General features: G+C 36.5%; 1 protein-coding gene across 3 annotated transcripts in view; it reads left to right on the forward strand.

Annotated features, from left to right (window-relative positions):
- LOC114871237 overlaps nucleotides 1-12,471 on the forward strand; it is a 290,378-nt gene that overhangs the window by 101,503 nt on the left and 176,404 nt on the right. The gene's annotated exons all lie outside the window — the stretch shown is intronic.

The raw sequence follows: 12,471 nt of genomic DNA on the forward strand, positions 1-12,471 counted from the left end.
GGCTTTCGCATGCTCGTTTCTACGAATTTTCTTACGATGTTTCTTGTTGAAAACGTAGCAGAGATATCCGGGCGTAAAAACCGTGACTGAAATTGTGCAAAGAAAATGAAATATAGAAATTACTGTTATACAAATTTTATCTGCAGGTACAAATTGATCGTAAAAAATTTTTATTTCAACCCTTTGGACACTAATGGTTGATTATACGCTGGTGGAATTAATTCTGGACACTTTGAATAAAAGTATAAATTTAAGTGAAAATTTAGTGTGGAATCTGGCAATAGAATTTCGAATTTCAAACTACAATTAAATTGCTTTCACGACGGACAATGTATCCTTCGTGTCTAGCAATCAGCAACTCGAATAGGTATCCATCTTCAACGTCTGACGAATTTAAGGACGAATCAGGGAAGACGATCGCGGACGTTGAAAAATCAATCGTGAACGTTTCAAAGCGCCGATTTGTAACATCCTGCCATCTGTAGAGACAGGAAGTGCACGTACGAGGAAGAAACATGTTCTCACAGATTAATAGCCGTCGTACACGTTACCATCGAGATAATTAACATACCGTATTTACATAGACATTAGACAAACAGTTGATTAGAAAGATATAGGCGCGCCTCGACGGGTCGTATAGGCTCTGTTAAAGGTGGCCTGAGCCCTCGTAAGGGAGGGTTAGCGTGCCGTTGTAAATACAGCCCGTATTCTACCAGATAGGGGGTGTGATTCATGGTGGACAGCCGGCACGATCTATAGATCCACCCCGATACCGAGACATCTCCCACCCACCGTACCCACCCCTCCCACTCCCTTTCGGGCAGAGTCCTAAACCAAGGCTTTTCCTCATGCACGCAAATAGTCCATACGTTTCAGCTGGATAAGGCGCGTCCGTAATGTATGGAATCTCTCAAGGAGTTAATGAACGGGCTAACAGAGAAAGAGAGAAAAACCGACCTCTTTCTCTCTTTGGCTTGGCAGACATATTCGTTCGACCTCCACGTGAAATGCGATGGATATTTGTTATTCGTGCAAGAATTTCCCTGTTTTATATGTATAAATAAATTAAACCTTTCGTCGTGAATATTTCGAAATTTCTTATGGGATCGTTAAAAATCATGTAGATCGCGTTTGCAAGGGTAGATTATTGTCTCCTTTTAATCGGACGATCGGTAATTTGTTCGATACATTCGTAAGTACAGAATGTTTAATTATCTTGATGGTGACGTGCTTTTTCACTATTAATCTAGGAACGTGTTTCTTCCTTGCACGACGGTTATTGCCCGTAACAAAGATTGCATGACCGTGACTGAGTTAAAGAGTTAGATTAGTATGTTGGTCGTGTTACGTATACCAGCTAGGGGGACAGATATTAATGAATTCTTTCATTCATTAATTCAAGGTTTAAATCAGTCGAAATAAAAGGGAAATTTATATCATTAGTACTATCCTTATTACTTTATTATTTTGCAAAAAACAAACTATACCGACACTTTTATAAAATATAAAGGTTACTGAAAATTGCAAAGAAAAAACTTTGACACTGCAGGCAACAAATTGTTTTCAATTAAAAAAAGAAATTGTGAAATTTTCATTCACTGTGCTCGAATTAATCGCGAAAGACGACCGAAATTTTCCATCCATAGCGTAGGATTCGGGATATTGCAAATTTTTTAGGGGAATCGGATCAAGAGAATGTATCGGGGGCTGGTAATAGTCGAGCGTAGTGGATTTCATGCAAATTGTGTGGCGAATTAAAAAGCAAAAGTCGATGGGAGGGAGATTACATTTTATAACCGCTTTGGACGCGATGGAAATAATAAGAACGGTCTAGTAACTTGCTACGTTAGCTGTCCCCGGGTGTTTTACATAGGTTGTATTTCTGAGAGTTCATTTTTATATTTTTTTATCCTATTTCTTTTTTAGCCGTCGGCTAGCAGAGCCTCTATTCTCGGTGCGAATGCCGTGTGCACGCATTGCCCGCGTATCCGCAACGGTGCCGGTTCTTTGTTTTAATGAACGTAGTTTACGCTGCTTTAAATTCCGTCGCGCAGGATTTTTTTAAATATCCTGCGTCCACTAGGCCGGCATAATTCAAACGGCACTTTAGCTCCTCGTTGATTAACGAAATAAAACTTTCGCCCGCGCTGTTGTATTTCATTTATTTTGATACTCTCCGAAACGCGTCTAATTTGAATTAGCTTAATTTACTCCTCGACGGAGATCCTTAATCTTTGATTTCAATTTTTTCATCTCGCTAGGGATCGTTTACCGGAAAATTAGACTTTTCTTTGCTCAGCTTGAACTTATTTCTTTTGACGTTACCGGGTGAAATTACTTCTCCCTACTTGGCCTCCATTGTTTTTAGGATGTGTAATTTCATGTATCTTGATGGCGCCCAACAGTGTCGTAATGCAAACCAAAAAGGACCGTCAGCGCGTCTCCTTTTGTTTTCTCAGCGCTCTTTTAAATGTCGTCCTTTTGTCGTTGACCGGCACGAGAGCGGAAAAGAATGTCTAATGAAGCACCCACCTTGATCTTATGGCAAAAAGGAGGACTTTCGAAACGTGTAAAGAGACACCGAGGACACACGTCAGGAAGTTAGCTAAAAGGTTCGCTCTTTTTTTCCTCTCTGTGTATCTTTACTTAAGTCTACTGCTAATTACTTTGCAAGAAGGGAACGGTCATTTAATTCTGATGGACAAGTGGATACTATATCACTGTTCGTTCAGTGAATATGCAAAGTGGGGAAAAAATTAAGAATATAAATTTTAATTTTCTCTATAATACTCGAACAAGATGAGAAATTTCCATATTATTATTTAAAAAAGAAAGGAAATACACCTATTACCCTTTGGGTTAATTAATATTTAAATTAATATTTCGTTGGATATCCTTTCATCCTGTGATTGGCTATTTCAACAAAAATAACAACACAGTTTAGATTTTTGTAAATTAAAATTTTCAAAGATTTACAAACCAAATCATGTGAAAATATTAAGTATAAACATTATACATTAGAATAAAAATATTACGGTATCAATTTTAACATAACAAAATATACATTTTCTGCACAAATATGAAATAAAGAATATTTTTATTCAAAGTGTTCAGAATTAATTCCACCAGTGTAAATTACTGTGAAGGGTTAATGATGGTCCCCAAAGGGTTAATGATATTTAAACGAGGTATCCCTCGAAATTATTCAACTCTTATCTAAAATATTTTCAACTACCATCAAAGTATACTCTTTAATAGGAATTATATTTAAGTACAGTTGTGATGGATCTTATTCAAGTCCTCAAATTAAAAAAAAAGAAGGTTTATCTCTCTGGTCAATATTGATTAACACCGTTGGTTTGCAACTTCTTTCGCTGTTACTCTTATCTCGGTGCATTTAAGCTGATTGAATTTTTCTTCAGGAATGCTATACAGCACTTCGCCTTCTACCTTATCGAGCATATTCTCTTCCGGATACGACACCGCAGCTGTTTACCTTGCTTTCTTTCGCCTTTACGTTTCCGGTGTCCCGTCGTGTCTACACTCAACTCTATTTTCCGAACATCTTGTACAAAGACTTTTTACGTTTCGCCAGAATAGTTTCTCTCTTTTCTTCGAGAAGGGAAAAAAGCAAATTCTCTCTCTTTGCATTAGTAATCTGCGAGCACCGTTTTCCATTCGAAGAGTTTTATCTTATTTTTCCTTTTATCGTTCGTTTTTCTTTGATTTTTCTACACAAATTTTGGGAATCGACGGTACGAAATAATTCTTGTACACTTTTAATAATTTTTCTTCATAAACGAACGTTTCAAATGCAATGGCGTAGAAATTCTTCTGAAATAAATGAACTCGAGTTGTGATTTTTAATGAAGTCTATGACGTAATAAAGAACGATAAAATAAAGAAGCTACGTCTCATGCTATGGATTATATAAGTTGTTCGTGAGCAGGATATCGATAAAATGTACAAGCATTTTATTTCATCCATCATTGGACACTTTCTGAAACACTTTGACCGGCAAGAAGAGCTAAATACGATCGTGATACCATGGGTTATATACGTTACGGTTATACTTGACACAATGTACAAATCCGATACTCTATCATGGGACCCGTGCCGTTGGCCCACGCTTGTTCACGAGCTATAAAGGATTGTAGTGATAAGGTAAATGATGAAAATCGACACGTACGTGCCTGGCCGACGTGAACTGGTTTTATGAGCTTGGTTAAACGTTTCGTGAATCGTTTTGTTCATTTACGAGCCCATACGCTGCATCTAAAGTATCATTTTTTAAATCTTTTATTCTCAAATATATTTGGCAACATTTTACAATCACTTATCATTGCTCGAACATATCATTATCATATTTAAAATAATTATAATCATATTTAAAATAGAATAACACTTAAGTAATATAATTTAAAATTAGAGCGATCGAATGTGCTGAAAGTACCCGCAGTTAAAGGGTTAAGGAAAAGATACCTTGATATTTTTCAGTAGTTTTGTTGTTTAAATAATGAAGAATAATATAATACTTAATTTTCCGACGTGAAACGAAACGAATTATGCTTGTTTCCAAGAGACGTTGCCAGAAAAGAAACGTGACTCAGTTTTAGCCCGGGGGATAGTAAAAAATAAGGAAATGGAAGAAGATATCCCAGTCTCTGGTGATTACGTACGAGGTAAAGTTTCAGGTAAATTACCCAGATTAGAATGCATAACATTTTCCGTAACTTGCGAAATACAATGTCCATTTTGCGACGAGTTAGCCTGCGGTAATGTATACGACGCATCAGATAAGGCGATGTAAGCTTTTGCGCGAATTGATCCATGAATATTTAATTTGTCCATTCACTATCCCTCACCATTCAATTATAAATTTTATCGCAATGATTCTGTTCGTTCAAGATCAATTTTCAATTAATCTCTATAAATAATTCGATCACTATAAATAATTGAAGAGGCCAAATTTATAATTAGTGCTTTATCATAATTTTCTTATTTTTCTTTATTTAGAGATAGAAAAAAATAAATTTTTCAGAATTGAGAATTTTCTAAAGTGATTTTGTAAAGAATAACTACGATTTCTTTTCTGTATAAAAAGTGAATTAATTAAATTAAATTCGTCGGCAAGTGGTACAGATAACCGAATTTTTCCAAAGTTCTGTGGAAAACGGTGAAAGATAGTGCGGTGAATGCTAAGGAACTGCATCAAAGACGGTCGTCTTTTCTCTCTTATCTCGTCGTCAGTACGACGATAAATCTCGTACATAATTGAATTCTGTATTATGCATGACGTCTGCTCGTAAAAAAGAAGAGTCCAATTTCCTTGGACGAAACCACATGGAACGTATCACGTGAAAACGACTTGTCGAATCAAGTATTTGCATAAATTTCCCACTACAATAAACAATTATTACAGGATTATTTAAACGTGTTATAATTTTAAGCCACGATAGTAAAGGATTAATGAAAACACTACGTAGAAAGATAAAACTTTCTATGAGACTCTATTATCGAATCTGTTCTATATTTCAAGCTCTCCACTTTGCCGATGAAATTAGAAGACGAAGAAAGGAAAATCAAGTTCGTTCATCGATCTTTAGTAATTGTATTGATACAGAAATAGAGAGAAAGAATAACAGTTTAACAATTCTTGCTCCACATTTATTATTAATTAAGAATGTTTCTGTTTAGCATGACGTTCCTTCTTTCTGTCACTGTAATACCGTTTCCTCTTGAAAGACGGCGGATGATACAAAAACGAATTCAATTATGATTATACAGGAGGTAAAACGAGCCGGGATCGTTACAGGCTAAAAGTACAAAGGCACGAAAGTTACGGGATTTCCTTGTTTATGTAAAAGTCCGTGAACAAGCTGTCTCGTGCTAGCTCGAAAGTACAATTTTCCTTGCTTCAAGTCCTCTGAACGAATTGTTGTGTCGCGTCGTCTTGCTTAGAGGCAATTAAAGTTTCCATTATCCGGTAAATGCGGCTACATCTTCGTGAAAACGGAACTTGCCGGATAAATGAAACTCTTTCCTGTTTAATGACGAAAACCATACAGATTTCTTTTTATTATCGTTTTCTATACGAATTATTCGTCTTGTATTATATTGCTAAATTGACTGCTGTTGAGGTAATTAGCGATTGGGGTCTCAAATTTAATATAAAATAGTTAAAAAGAAAGGGAAAATTTAACACCTTCGATTTTCCATGTAAAATTTTATATTCTTTCACCCTTCTTGAAGTAATTATTGAAATTAATTACCATTTTACAAATTTGGAATATTTAGAAACTTGAGATCACATAATTAAATAATTAAATGTGAAATTATTTTTCGACTTATCATATCAATGTTAATTGCTCTCTCCATAATCCGAGAAAGGCTTAAAATTGATCCGGTAAAAATGCATAGAAGATCTGAAAAATAATCACGATATCTTTTACAAATGGCTGCACGTTGAAATATTCCGGAAGCTATTGGCGCTAAAACGGAACAAGCCGAGGTACAAAATTGGCCCCTTCGAAATTCCAGAAAGTCTCTGGCGCATTTCGTAGAATCATAAATAGACGATGGATGCGTTACACCTTTCAAATGGAGCGTGCAATTTTCTCCTCCCTCTCGTGCAGAGAGAGAGAAGGAGAGAGAGAAGGGTTGAAGGTGTAAAGGGTGTTCTCGAAAAGCATGGCTATAATCTAACAACCCCTCAATTTCTGCACGCTTTATGGTTACAGACGGAGATGATACCTTTTCTCCCCCCCTTTCCCATTGAATATGCAAGAAGAGCATCGCTTGAAATTTACATTTACGCTCAAACTCCTCGAGTTATGTCGAAACGTTTTACAGACTGTCCTGTTCGTGTCTGATTCTACTAGTAGTCATTTTAGAAACGTGTGAATGCTAATCAAAGGAAGTGACATGAAATTAGTTAATAATAATTTATCTGTTTTGAAATTACCAATAATTATTTCTTATTAATTTTCCAAGTTTTCAAATACTCATCTTTCTATATCATTAATCAAACGATTTGTCACATTATCTCAAATATTTTGCATAAATTGCCTAAATATCCACAGTATAATAATTATCAATCAAATCGTTGAAACATTTTTGTCCACTCTACGGCTGATCAAATGTTTTGAATCCACGGACGCGTGGAATTCATTTGAAAGTACGTTTTCCAAACGCTGATTTTCCTGCCGTAATTCGTCGAAATAATTGGCAATTTCTGTTCTTCTCGCGTCCGCGTTCCATCCTGGCCGGTTGTCAGGTGAAATTATTCGAGTCCTGGTGGCGTTTTCCATTTTGCTTGCGCCGCGGCGGAAGTAGATCGCGTTACCTCTCAGCAAATTAAAATAACGAGTCATTGTCACCGGTGTTGGCTAAAAATTGATGGATCCACACGGATGACGAGCTCACGCTAGATTTTTAATTAGTTTTTTTTTCTTTTAATGTCTATGCAAATCGCATCCTTCAAGCTCTATCTTCCCGGGATCTATTGCACGAAAGATTTACCACGCAATAAAGCACTTTATATTTCCTCGTCCGACTTTCGCGCGTTTCCCAGAGAATCACGAACGTAAAATGGTAACAGGACACTTATTCCTGAAACATTTTTTACCGTCGTTGCAGTAAAAAATAAAAAACGAGGCTAACGTTATGTAATAATATTAAATTTCGCAGAGAAACTGTTAAAAAGTACAATCGTTTTGATGGTTGTAAATGTAGACAAAATTTGTTCAAATTTAACTTCAAGCGTAACTGGTCAAGTTCTAAAATAAGAGGAATAAGAGTTTTACTCTTTTCTTTTTTTAAATTCAAAATAACGTTCCTCAGTCTTTATATAGAATTTACAGCGGTCATTAAATCTTTCGAAGCGCGTTTGGTAAGCTTCTCTAAGGAATTTGTTTATACAGTCGGTCGAAGATTTTTCGAATGGTAAAAACGTCATTGAACGAATACCTTTTAACTTTAGTTCTTTTCTTTTTTAGAGTTAAAAAATAGTTAGTAGTGGCTAAATTGGTCGAATAAAGTAAAATTCAATATAAAAAAGTACCATTTTCCAGCGTACGTTTTTCTTATAATTTCAAATGCAATTATCTCTAGCATTTTTCAAATGTCACCCTCAATTACCATTCACGTTTAATTAAATTCTGAAGCAGTTCCAGGATAAAATGTTTTCGTGATACTATCTCCTTCAAGTGCAGTTGCATTTAACGCATTCTCGACATCAAAGAAAATTTCAATACACATTTTCGCTTCATTGTCGAACGAAACAACAAACATTCAGTATGTCTATTTTAATCGTAAACATGCCAGCTGTTAGAATACTTCGGTACGTCTGTGTACTTTCAATCGGTTGTTCAATAAAATACCGACGAAACGTTTCGAACGAGCCATGTTGGCAATTTAATGGAGGTAGCTGACATGAAGCATTTCCATAGCATTCTAGGGGGACGCATTATCGAGCGTAAATTCGTTTCATTAGACTTTATTAGAACGCACACGGCCGTTTTCCAAGTTGCCGCGTCCGACTGTATTCGCCGTCGCGTCGAGCCGGGATAATCCATGACGGCCGGAACGCATGGCAAACACCGTGTGAATGCAGTTTCGCTTTGGCAGTCGTTTAAACGATCAGCCACCACCAGTCATGAGATTCGATTTATAGACTCGTTTTTGTTGTCTTGTCGTTGCTTCCTCTTCTTTACGCGTTTCCTACCTGCTCTCCAACTTCTATGACTGAGCGGTCTGCATTTCCATTCGTCAGTTGCATCCCGTTTTGTGCGAATTTTCTTTCTATACATTTCATGGAAATTGTTGTTAAATATTTATAATAGAATGTAGATAGTTGCGAAGGATCATAATTGTTATAAGAAACAAATTAAATTTATAACAAGCAGTCAAATATTACACATTACTATATTACCCTGGGCGGACCAGGAAGAATCTACTAGTTAGAAAATATTAAAAATTTTCAATTATTTCTTTTCAAGATTAGCACTGAAGAAATTATTTTGATTTAATGAAAATATTATTAAAAAAAGAATGCCTCTCTCTAGGGTTAAGAGGGAACCCATGTACCCTCCTAACATCGATACAAGATTGTCGTGTCATTTTGAACACAAAAATCAATGGACGCAACAGCTGATTACATGAATTTCTTCAGCCGCTATTATCATCAGTGTCGAACGTGTTAGGCACTGGTGAAAGTCGAAAGAAATGGAGAATTTATGCACGCATCAGGTGCACAGGTTCAGGTGATCGATGGTTTAAACGGGCCGACAGGGAACACGCTGGCTGGACGCATAATATTTGATTCATAAAGCCGTTTTTGCCGTCTTGTCGCCGCTTCTATGTTCCAGCCATCGCGTGAAGGCTATTGTTTGTAAAGCACGTTCACGCTGTCGTTCTCCATGGAGAACGCGTCTACCCGTGACGGCCGGCAGCTGCATTATATTTTCGGCCGTCATTCCGATATTACGTGGCCGCCTTGTCCACTCGCGATCCTCTCTCTGCTCGTGGGAATTGCACGATTGGATTATCTCTATTGCTAGGCGGGTGTCGCTGTTAATACAAAGGACGACAGCATCACCGTATTCCTTTCACATCGCGACGAACGCGGCTCGAACGGGAATGGATCATTTTCGTTGATTGAAATCGAGAGAGAGAGAGAGAGGATTGATCGTTAAAACGATTGTAAAAGTTGGAATTTTACGAGCTTTATTAAATTACAGACGGTCTTTTATTAAATAATTGAAATTTTAATTCTTCGTTTAACCATTCGTGAATTTGACTTCGTTGAATTATTATAAAATAATTTTTACATTTTTGTTTTCAACTTTCATCTCATATCATAGATAATCATATTAATTAACCTAGATTTTAAGCAAACTTTAAAGAAATTAAAATTATGAATCAGACTTATAGGGAATATAAAAGTTCTTTTTGAAATATTTTTATGCCGAAACACTTTGTACAATGGACGAAGATTGTTATTTTTATAAGAACTTAATACTTTTTCATGATGTTGAAAGGAGATTGGGTTTTGGATCATACGCTCGGTGGGTTTGAGAAACAGCTTATCGATTTAAGCATTCCATATTAAGGCAGAGAGCTCTTTAGTTCCGGTTCCCGACGAGCAACAGCCATATTATTCTTTCAAAATGGTCTCTCCTAGTTCTGCTTCTTCAAATTCTCTGTGAAAGCTCGGAATTCTACCTACTTTCCCTTTGATGTCGGTCCGGGTTTTCTGGAAGCTCGATAAAAACAATTTCTTAAAATATTCTACGTAAGGTTAAATTATTGTTATTAATTATTTCTCTCTAACGAATCGATGATCCTATAGAAGCTCAGGGAAAACGAGTTCCGATCTCTTGAAACAATTAATTGACGGAGATCCTACTGGCCGGTAATGCCGGATGAAATACCGGAAATTGTTACCGGCGCTAGATCAGAGGGCAATTAATAACTTGGAAAGTCGATCCTTCGTTTAATTATTCGCAACGATATCGAGCCTGTTGCCACGAATAGCTGGTTAATATCTGCTCTCGACACCGGAGGGGCCGGATCTTTTCCTCTTGAAAAATTCAACCGTCCACCAGAGGCGAAACAATTTTCAAAGGACCAACCTGTTTTACCACGTTCAACGAGCTAATTAATATACTTATTTGAGTTCTATTAAACGCGTACCGAACGAACCAGCCGGAAAAATGCTTGGTCGCGTTGCTGATGCTCGTCAACTGAGTCGCTTGCTTACCTTTTCTTCTATTTCTTTGCAGAAAAATATGAAAGTATCTCGTCGCTAGTAAATTCACAATCTCAACCGTCTGTGGAGAGCCGTTTCTCTAATAAATGACTAGCGAAATCCTGTTGGAAGCTTTATAATCGTAGCTCGCGCGAAATGTGACAAGACCCGTCGAGTAGGTCTCTGTTTTGTTTGTATGTATACGTTGGTGGGTGTAGGTCGTGGCGAGTAACTAGCATGAATGCCTCTGGCTACATGCAAAGCAAAATAACGTTAGACGGAGGTAAACGGCTGTTTATTAGGTTCCTGTTAAACTCTGGGACGCGTAGTCCGAAATGAGACGGCACTGCTTACCGTACCCTACAAAGTCACGTACGAAACGATTGTAATCCTTCAGCTTTCAGCTTTCAACGTTTGCACGGGCTCAAGAGTTGTGCTTTATCAACGAGCAGGTATTCCAGCATCTTTGCTGCCTCTCATCGGTCTCCTCGTTGGAGAATATTTTTCATAAATTCTTTATTTCATAAGCTGGAATTAAACGGTGATACGGTGAGTCAGTTGTGACAGAAGGTAATTAGTTGTAATTAAATCTTGAGTGATGTAGGAATTTTTAGATTAGTAATAATTAGGGAACAATTGCTTTCAATCTTCATTTATTTATTTTCTTTAAAGTTTTCTTCGTTGAGGTAACTTGGATTTTTTGGAGATGGATTAGGTTCTTTAGAAATTTGAAAATTTTGGAATTTTGAAATAATAGAAAATCTGAAATTTGAAATTTTAGAATGATAAAGACTCATATTTTTCGGGAGGAACCATTACAGATTTTTAGGAAGTGCAGGCCCGTCCTCTGCAGGGTTGGTAAATAGAAAGAAAGCAGAGAATGAAAATGAATTCTCGTAGATTCGAATCGGGTAACATTCGTGATAAAAAGTTGAATCGTGCGCATATCGGAATTTGCATATGGACCTTATCAGCTTATGATATTTTCCAAACGAATTTACATTTCACTCGTCCGCAATTCTGCGATTTCATAAATATTTTTCATCGCTGATTAAAAATGCCGTGTCGTAATCGGTGAAGTTAATTTCACGGTACGATGTCGCATCAATCGTTCGAAAGACTGTATTTATTTTTCAGTCGTTTACATTGTAATTCGTTTAACCGTCACGTTCGGTGTAATTCTCTGGAACGCGAATGCTGGAGACTTCTCTGTAATATCCAGCGTGTCTCTGTATCCTGGCTGCAGAATTTTTTTTCTCCTTTTTTTTTTTAGTAAGCCGAATTAAACGTTCAAGCCGGATTAAACATTCGACTGCACAGCCGCGACGTTTTATCTAATCAACAGGTACCGAATTCACTTTGCCATGGAATGTTAACTACGGTGAAAACTCTCCCTCTGTAAACGGGACGTGTATCTGATAAAAGATAGTCAAACTTTGGAATAAAAATTGAAACTTGTCTTTTTGTAAATTATTTCAATAATTTCTACTTGATTTTTCAAAACTTAGAAACTCTCATTAAATTAATTAATGCATAAGCTATATGATATTGCAGACAAATTACAAAAATGTAATTTTTAATTGAAACGTGCCTTTTTTCTAAATTATTTTCCTAATTTCTACTTGATTTTTCAAAACTTACAAATTTTCAATAAATTAATTAATTCATAAGCTACGCGATAGTACAAACAAATGACAAAAATTCAATTTTTCTTGTAGTCC

Source organism: Osmia bicornis, chromosome 10 (genome assembly GCF_907164935.1).
Source record: "Osmia bicornis bicornis chromosome 10, iOsmBic2.1, whole genome shotgun sequence".
Lineage (NCBI taxonomy): Eukaryota > Metazoa > Arthropoda > Insecta > Hymenoptera > Megachilidae > Osmia > Osmia bicornis.